Here is an 8,251-nt window from a genome sequence, read left to right as displayed (position 1 = left end):
TCATTTAACATCACAGCTACTGAGTGTAGTGTCTTGAAATAACAGAGAGAGCAAGGGCTCTTGTTTGATCTCTCTCACTTACAACTAGATCTGCATTTGGACTGCCACATAGCCTAGAGGTTTTTTTCAGAATGAATGTGTTCTTGCAGGAGGGACAGAACATTTCTTTTTCTGTTATTTACTCTCCTGCTCATTTTCTGTGTCATTCTCCCTTACCTTCTCTTCCTTCCCAATCTGCAGCTCACCTGAATTGATCACTTTAGGGTGATTGTGAAATTCACCAGATCACCTGTAACCCAATAACAATGTTGCGTCACCTGAAGCCTCCAGACCACATGCAACCCACTTCAACTTTTTCCAGATAGCCATCAGCTACTGCTGCCAAATGGTGATTTTGGATGATAGAAAGGGCTAAATATTAAATTCATGAGGAGTAATCATGCAAAATCAATCATCTTTAATTGGTTGGATTCAATTTTAAACTATTCAGAATGGGATGGGTACAGCTCATCACAATGGAAGTCCCTGATATTAAAAAAAAATGATCCACTTTCACCTTAAGGCTATAGCTTTCCATATCAGCTGCATGTGGCTAAAGACATTTTTCTAGGCTTTGCCATAGATCTTTCCTTCCAAGGGTGTTTCATTTTAGGACCATGAGGGAGTCATCACTACACTCTGAAAAATATATTTAAAATATTTGTCTTGCCGCATGTTTAGCTTTTACATATACCAGCAATTTCTGCTTTAACTGTCATGATTTTAAAATTCACTGACAGCTGTTGCCATAACTAAAGTGAAACTTTCAGATCAGCAAACGTTGGCTATATCCATTTCCAAAGCAAATCATTTTTCTACTCTTTCCTTGTCAACAACATAATTTATTCACAGAATGTTTTAAAACAGCTGGATGCATAAACACTTATACAGCTATAATTAAATTCTCCTTTTAACCAGAGATAAGAAATACCTCCTGAAAAGTATTATAAAACACCCACAAAAGATACTGGTTAATATATGCCATAAACTCAATGTTGACTTTTAATGACTATGTGAATAAGCTTTTTCCAGAAAGATCTGTAGTTATACTTATTCCACAGGAAGATTGTCAAGAAAAATTGAATAGTAGTGTAAACCTCTTTCCCTCAGGTACGTGGTACTTAATATCTATATTGTTTCATTTTGTTTCATTTATTGGTTCAATGTTCTAGTGCAGTATTAAGCATTTATTTTAGACACCGAAGGGTCAAAGTTGGGTTATACTTTGTTTTGGCTTGTCCTTGGTAAAACACCTGTGTAGAATAATATTATCTTTCTCATATTCAGTCCAATTAACCTTGAAAAACAGATACTCTTTAACTCTGAGGCAGGATCATTGCCACCTAGTACAAACCTTGTAGGATTTATTCTTGGCAGGTCTTCTCAACCTTGAACTTTCATAGTTTTATTCCTGGCAGGAAAGCAAATCTTTCCATATAAAATACAATCAACAGTCCTTGTCCTTAGTAAAAGCCAGTGAAAGGAGTCCTTTGGAAAGCAGATTTTAAAATAGGGGTTGAACCCTATATAAGCTAGTCAGAAACCTCCATAGAATGGAACTTTGATGCAGACCTTAATGGGGGAGAGGGTTACTGCATATTTGCTAGCTTTGAAAGGGTCCATCCATCATCATCTCTTTGGAGTTCCTTGACTGGCACAAGGGATGAAAGGTCTTTTTTTCTTTGCCTTACTGTATTCTTCAATATTCTTTTTTTTTCTGTCTTGTATTATGTTGTATTCTTTGGTATTCTTATATTCTTCTTCTTTACTTCCTCTTTTATCACTTCTGGTGTAGAGGAAAATAAAAACTTCTGGTTCTTGCTCTTCTTGCTCATGCTTTGCTGGGACAGAGCAATACATGTTAAAAGAGGAAAAAGTATCTCAAAGAGTGGAAAAAGACAGCTCTTTTCAATACTTTGATGTACCACTGTAGATTCTTTAGGGAAAAAACATCACAGTTTGAGGCAAAAACATTGGTGCATCTTAATAGCTTATAAATATTATGATATGGGTGGGTGTGCAGTTCCCTACCACTTTTTTGTGGCATTAGGCCCTGTTTTTAACCACAATGATCGCGTAAAATTAGTGATTTGTTCTGATAAAGCCCAAAGGAGGGAGGGAGGGAGGGAGGGAGGGAGGGAGGGAGGGAGGGAGGAAGGAAGAGTTTCATTTTGAAGGTAAACTAGTTAATATGCACTGTCTGCCTGTTACTGATTACTTTTGAGATCAAAGAGAATTTGAGCTCAAACATTGCCATGAACATTCCAGTCAGGATGTTGTGCCAAGCCACTATTGCAAAATTGTGTTTTATTATCCAAATGGAAAAAGGACACAACATTAGAGAAAAGGTAACATTCTAAGCAAAGCCTTTTAAGCCGATCAGCATAACGATGTAAAAATTGTAAAGCCTACAATTCTGGAATTATTATTTTTTTAATCTCCAAGCATATTCTGAATATAACCCAAACTCAAGTGGACCAGAGGAATCATAAATGACCCCATCAATAAAAAAGAATGGAAAACCATCCATTCTGTTTACCCTTTCACCAAAGCTCTCAATGTTTTCTTCAGTATTGAAGGCTCTCAATTTTTTCTTCAGTATTAAATGAGCATGTTATGCTACTGAAAAAACATTTATTCTTTATTTACCACCTCTTTCTCCTCCTCCTCCTCCTCCTCCTCCTCCTCCTCCTCCTCCTCCTCCTCCTCCTCCTTCCTCAACCTCTTCTTCCTCTATTATACCCACATCTTGGGGCATCCTGAGCCTGTTGATCTCTTTGTGGTACCTAAGTGCTGCTGTTTTGAGTACTTGAGGATTAATATTTGAAGAATGAATCATATCTCATACATACCAACTATGGTGGAAGAATAATAAAATAAGAATGCAAACTCTTCTCCAAACTCCCATTCCCCTCTTCTCTGCCCCCCCACCCCCCACTTTCTTGTCCTAGTTCACCCTATACACACTTGTGTATGTAAACTAGACAGGCCCAGGCTAATGTATAATTCAAACATGGCTATGTTTCCACTTCCAAAACAGCCTTTTAATCCTATCACAAAGGAAACAATGAAAACCCCACACCTAAAAAAATCATCCAAGGAACAGCAGGTGAGAAACCACAAATATCTCATCCTAATCAAGTGTGCATGCTTGATTGTCTCAACATTCCATCCTTTTAGCAACTTTGGTCAACAAATATATTTTCCTTTGTTTAAACACCTATCTTACTTGTTCAAAATGTATCCACCAATCAACTCGTTCATATTTCCCATCTCTTAACCCCAAAATCTATGGTGTTCTTTGTCTTTCTGTTGTTCAGGGTCCATTTTTCTTGTAAAGCAGGCACGCATTGATCACTGAATACAATTTGCCATTTTTCCTCCACGCTGTGCTCCTTTCTTTGGCAAAAATTCTACAACACAATCTTGTTTAACTTTTACCTTCCAGATATGTTGAAGATGCTTGTCAGCCAATCGGAAGGTTGAGAGTTCATTCCTAAATAGTAGCAAAATTATCTGCTGTGAATTCTATGTGACATCAGGAAGGGCATCTGGCCAGCAAACACTCAGGTCTATCCAGCCACCCCAACTCTACCCAGAATTAAGGGATTACAGGGTCATAAAAAAGGAGTTATATGTTGAAGATCTTTGGTTAGATAAACTACAGATCATGGAAGCCATATGCCCATGTAACAGGAAACACTAAGCTAAGTAAAGGTAGTATATAACACAAAGAAACAAAAAGAGGGAAATCCTTCCATGGTAATACTATTAAAATTAATAATGAATAAGATTTTATTTATCCATACAAAATTAAGTTGTAACTGTTATGTAATCCTTGAACAAATTTTTATCCCAGTGAGACGAATTATAATAGAGTGGGGCATTGTATGTTTGAGATAATTTTTTATTAACTCCAAGATTCATATATTGCTATTCTTGGCAGTCCATGATATAACAAGTTTTTAATGAAACAATAATATCAACATTACTTCAGGAGAGGTTACATGCCTACACAATAAACATATTGTTGGAAGAATCCAGAGAAAGAAATATTTTAGGAAATATTAAAAAGGCAGAATATATTTCCCCAAAGGATCTTAAAGGCAGAAACCAACCCCTGCCCCCAAGTCTCTCTGCCCCAAACAGAAACCAGATCTGCAGAAATGCAGATGTGATAATCTTGTCAGAAAGATTGGAGCCAGGAAGCTGGGATTAGAAAGACAAAGATCCCTAGAATCAACAATCCCTCACACCAAAAAATCCAACAGTCATCAGCCGCAGCCCCAGGAAGCAGAATATGATCTTTGGGACATAATAGGATTAACCCACCGCCATCAGAATACCAGAAAGGCACACTCAGACAAAGTTCATGCCACAGGAACAACTCCAAACAAAAGCTCAAGAAGGTATAAAAACCCACCACTCCCTACTACATGTGATCAGCTTTCCCAGAGCCACACTTCTGTCTGGCTCTGCTCTTCAATAAACTGCAACATTCTTTCTAAAGCAGTCTCCATTTTGTTTATTCCCAGCTTGGACTGGACCATGATGAAAATTTTTCTTTCAATAATATAAAACATCTAAATGATTATTACATTGCATTTGCAATATCTTTTTACAACAGAAAGGAATATCCTATTAGTATTATTAATGTCTTATTCATTTAATCTAAACACTTTAAACATGAGCTCTTATACATGTGATGTAGGTAAGGTGTAAAAAATTGCCGTACTGCCACCATTTATTATTTTATGTATTAAATTTATATGACATCCATATCAATAAGGGGACTCAATTAATGTGAGAACTATGAAACTACATGAGAAGAAAATCAGGGCCAAATATTTTCTACAAACCACTATAGCCATAAGGGAATCTGACTCTTTTCCTTTTTTCTTTACATAAGTTACTTTTGTTTTTCTTTTCTTTTTTTTCTTTTTTTATTTTTTTTGTGCCTACAAATCAGAAGGTTGATTCCCAATGACTCCCTGGGCAAGTCCCAGCAGTTTTCCTGGCAAAATTTGGAAATGGTTTGCCATTGCCTGCTTCCCGGGGGTGAGAAAGAGTGACTGGCCTAAAATGGCTTTGTGCCTAAGGTAGGACTAGGACTCATGGTTTTCTAATTTATAATCCAGGGCTTTAACTACTATAGCAAACTGGCTCTACTTTACATACATACATACATACATACTTCCTCCCCATGTTGTTGTTGTTAGTTGGGAAGTTGTGTCCAACCCATCACGACCCCATGGACAATGTTCCTCCAGGCCTTCCTGTCCTCTACCATCTTCTGGAGCCCATTTAAGCTCACGCCTACTCCTCCCCATAGGCAAACACTATCATTAAGACAGTTAATATCACAGTTAACTAACTGAAAGTGAAAAGGCCAGTGCAAGAAAGAGGAGTTAGCTTATTTCCTAATAGTGGAAATGCTGGAACTCTATCTGTTATTCACTGCCTTGCACTTAAGTACAGGTAGTCCTCTACTTACAACAGTTCATTTAGTGACTGTTCGAAGTTACAGTATAACAGCACTAAAAAAAGTGACTTATGACAGTTTTTCACATTTACAGCCATTGCAGCATCTCCTTGGTCATGTAATCAAAATTCAGATGTTTGGCAACTGACTCATATTTATGACGGTTGCAATGCCCCAGGCTCATGTGATCACTTTTTGTGACCTTCTGACAAGTAAAGTCAATGAGGAAACCAGATTCACTTAACAACCATGTTCCTAACTTAACAACTACTGTGATTCACTTAACAACTGTGGCTAAAAAGGTCATAAAATGAAACAAAACAACGGTTTCTCTTAGCAACATAATTTTTGGGTTCAATTGTGATTGTAAGTCGAGGACTACCTGTATCACTTTAACATTGGCTCAAAGGTAGATGAAGTTAGTTAACTTCAGCTATAGGCTGAGAGGGTGACACTATCTAAAATACAAGCATACAAATGTCATTACAGTCAAAAGAGATGGGAAAGACACAAGGACAAAAGAAAGGAGAAGGATTCCTACCCAAACAAGTGCCGAAATCTTTTAACACACAAGGATATTTTTTTAAAATTACAATTGTGTCTCCCTTTTCCAATAAATAAAAGCACAAGAGGAATTTTAAACTTCTCATGGGAGAAGTACTTCCATAGGCTCATCTGTAAATGAAAACCAGAGTTTCTTGAGGTTGGTAGAAAGGGAATTAAAAACATAATATGCACAAAAGCTACCCTGCACCAGGAAAGGAATAGCCACTAGAGGCCAGTATTTTCCATAATCTGAGCTCTTATTAATATAAACTACCAAAGAGATTTTAGACTGTATTCTAATTATATCTGAATTTAACTTTTTGAACGTGTGTCTTTCAATCTGTCTGTTTATCTACTAGTTGTTTCTCTGTGAGTTTAATAGTTTTAAGTCGACTTTTTATTTGTCTAGGAACAATTTTAGCTCTCAGTTTCTGTACACTATTAGTGAATGTGACTAAGTAGCTTAGAATCTTTGTAGCTGATACGTATTAAATTCTCTGTGCTACACTCAGAGCAGTGATCTATCTTGGCCCTTTCCCACTGGCTATGCTAACCTGTGCTTCTCTGAGCTGCAGCTGAAAGTTGGCCTAGCTGCCTCAGCATTCTCAGCTCACATGTATCTAGGTCAGTACTTCCAAACTCTGTGTAGATTACCCTAAACTGGGTCAAATTTGGGTAATGACACGCAAACCCAATAAAGGACTATTTAGATCTACCTAAAGTAGGTTACCTACACTGGGTAAAATGATTTTTTAATAAGCAGTTTTGGATAATGAAGGAAAATGTTTGGGAAGCACTAAATAATGCCTCCTCTGTCCATAGTTCTAGATGACATGGCTGAGCTATTTCCACAACTATTTACTGTGGGGGGAAATGCTGCTTGGAGGAATAGTGAGAAAAAGAAAAGAAAGGAATAATAATAATAGTTGGAGTTGGAATTGGCAGTCTGAAATGTCACACTGATACATTTTCCTGCTTATTTGAAAGTCCCAGTATTGTTGCTATCTTATTCAACCAAAGTGAAAGTCTGACAAGGTATTAACCCAAACAATCAAATGTAGACATTTATTTTAGAATACAGTGAAATGCAAGAATTTCCTATGGCAGGAAAAGTTATACAAGTTTTAAATAAAGAACTGAGTTAAATGAAGTTTAACTGCTGAGTTAAATGAAGTTTGTTCATTCTGTCCATTATGAATCATAGTTTAAAAAGCAACAACATTGCTTTACAAAAGATAGAAATACTTTTACTTCCATATGCCTAGGTGAATTATATGGTGACTGCACAGATTTTCTGCTTGTTAGGGTCATTGCTTGCTTATGTCATAATAAAATAATTATGGAATAACCCAAAACAATTTAGATTGCCATCATGTTAAGTGGATAAAAGGATAAATCCTACTGATTCTAAGAAGGATTTTTTTTTATCAAAAACCTATAGAGAAAAAAAAAGGCACCCAAGGATTCCTAGACATTAAGAAAAATATTGGAAATCAGATTACTAAGAACTATCAAGAAAGAGAAATAGAAGTCAAGACTTTTAGCAGAACTAAACATTTTGCCAAAAAAACAAAACAAAACAAAAACCCAGTATCGGAATCTTTCTTTCTGAAATTAAAATTTTCAAGGAAAATTATTTAAAAGTTTGTAATGATGTGACCTGGTGAGTATTAATAAAATCATGGGAGCCCAAAGGATGTGTGCCTTAAGCCTCATGAACTTTTGATACAATTGATTATGGTATCCTTTTGCAGTGGCTCATGTTTAATAATAATAATAATAATAATAATAATAATAATAATAATAATAATAATAATAATAATAATAATAATAATAATAAAGGTGGAAGGGACCTTGGAGGTCATCGAGTCCAACCCCCTACTCAGGCAGGAAACCCTATACCATTTCAGACAAATGGCTGTCCAGTCTCTTCTTAAAAACTTCCAGTGTTGGAGCATTCATCGCTTCTGGAGGCAGGTTGTTCTACTGGTTAATTGTTCTAACTGTCAGGAAGTTTCTCCTTAGTTCTAGGTTGCTTCTCTCCTTGATTAGTTTCCATCCGTTGCTTCTTGTCCTGCCTTCAGGCGCTTTGGAGAATAGCTTGACTCCCTCTTCTTTGTGGCAGCCCCTGAGATATTGGAACACTGCTATCATGTCCCCCCTCGTCCTTCTCTTCGTTAAACT

This window comes from Protobothrops mucrosquamatus, unplaced genomic scaffold, assembly GCF_001527695.2.
Source record: "Protobothrops mucrosquamatus isolate PMUCROS unplaced genomic scaffold, P.Mucros_1.0 scaffold_177, whole genome shotgun sequence".
Taxonomy (NCBI): Eukaryota; Metazoa; Chordata; class Lepidosauria; order Squamata; family Viperidae; genus Protobothrops; species Protobothrops mucrosquamatus.
This window is presented reverse-complemented; position numbering follows the sequence as displayed.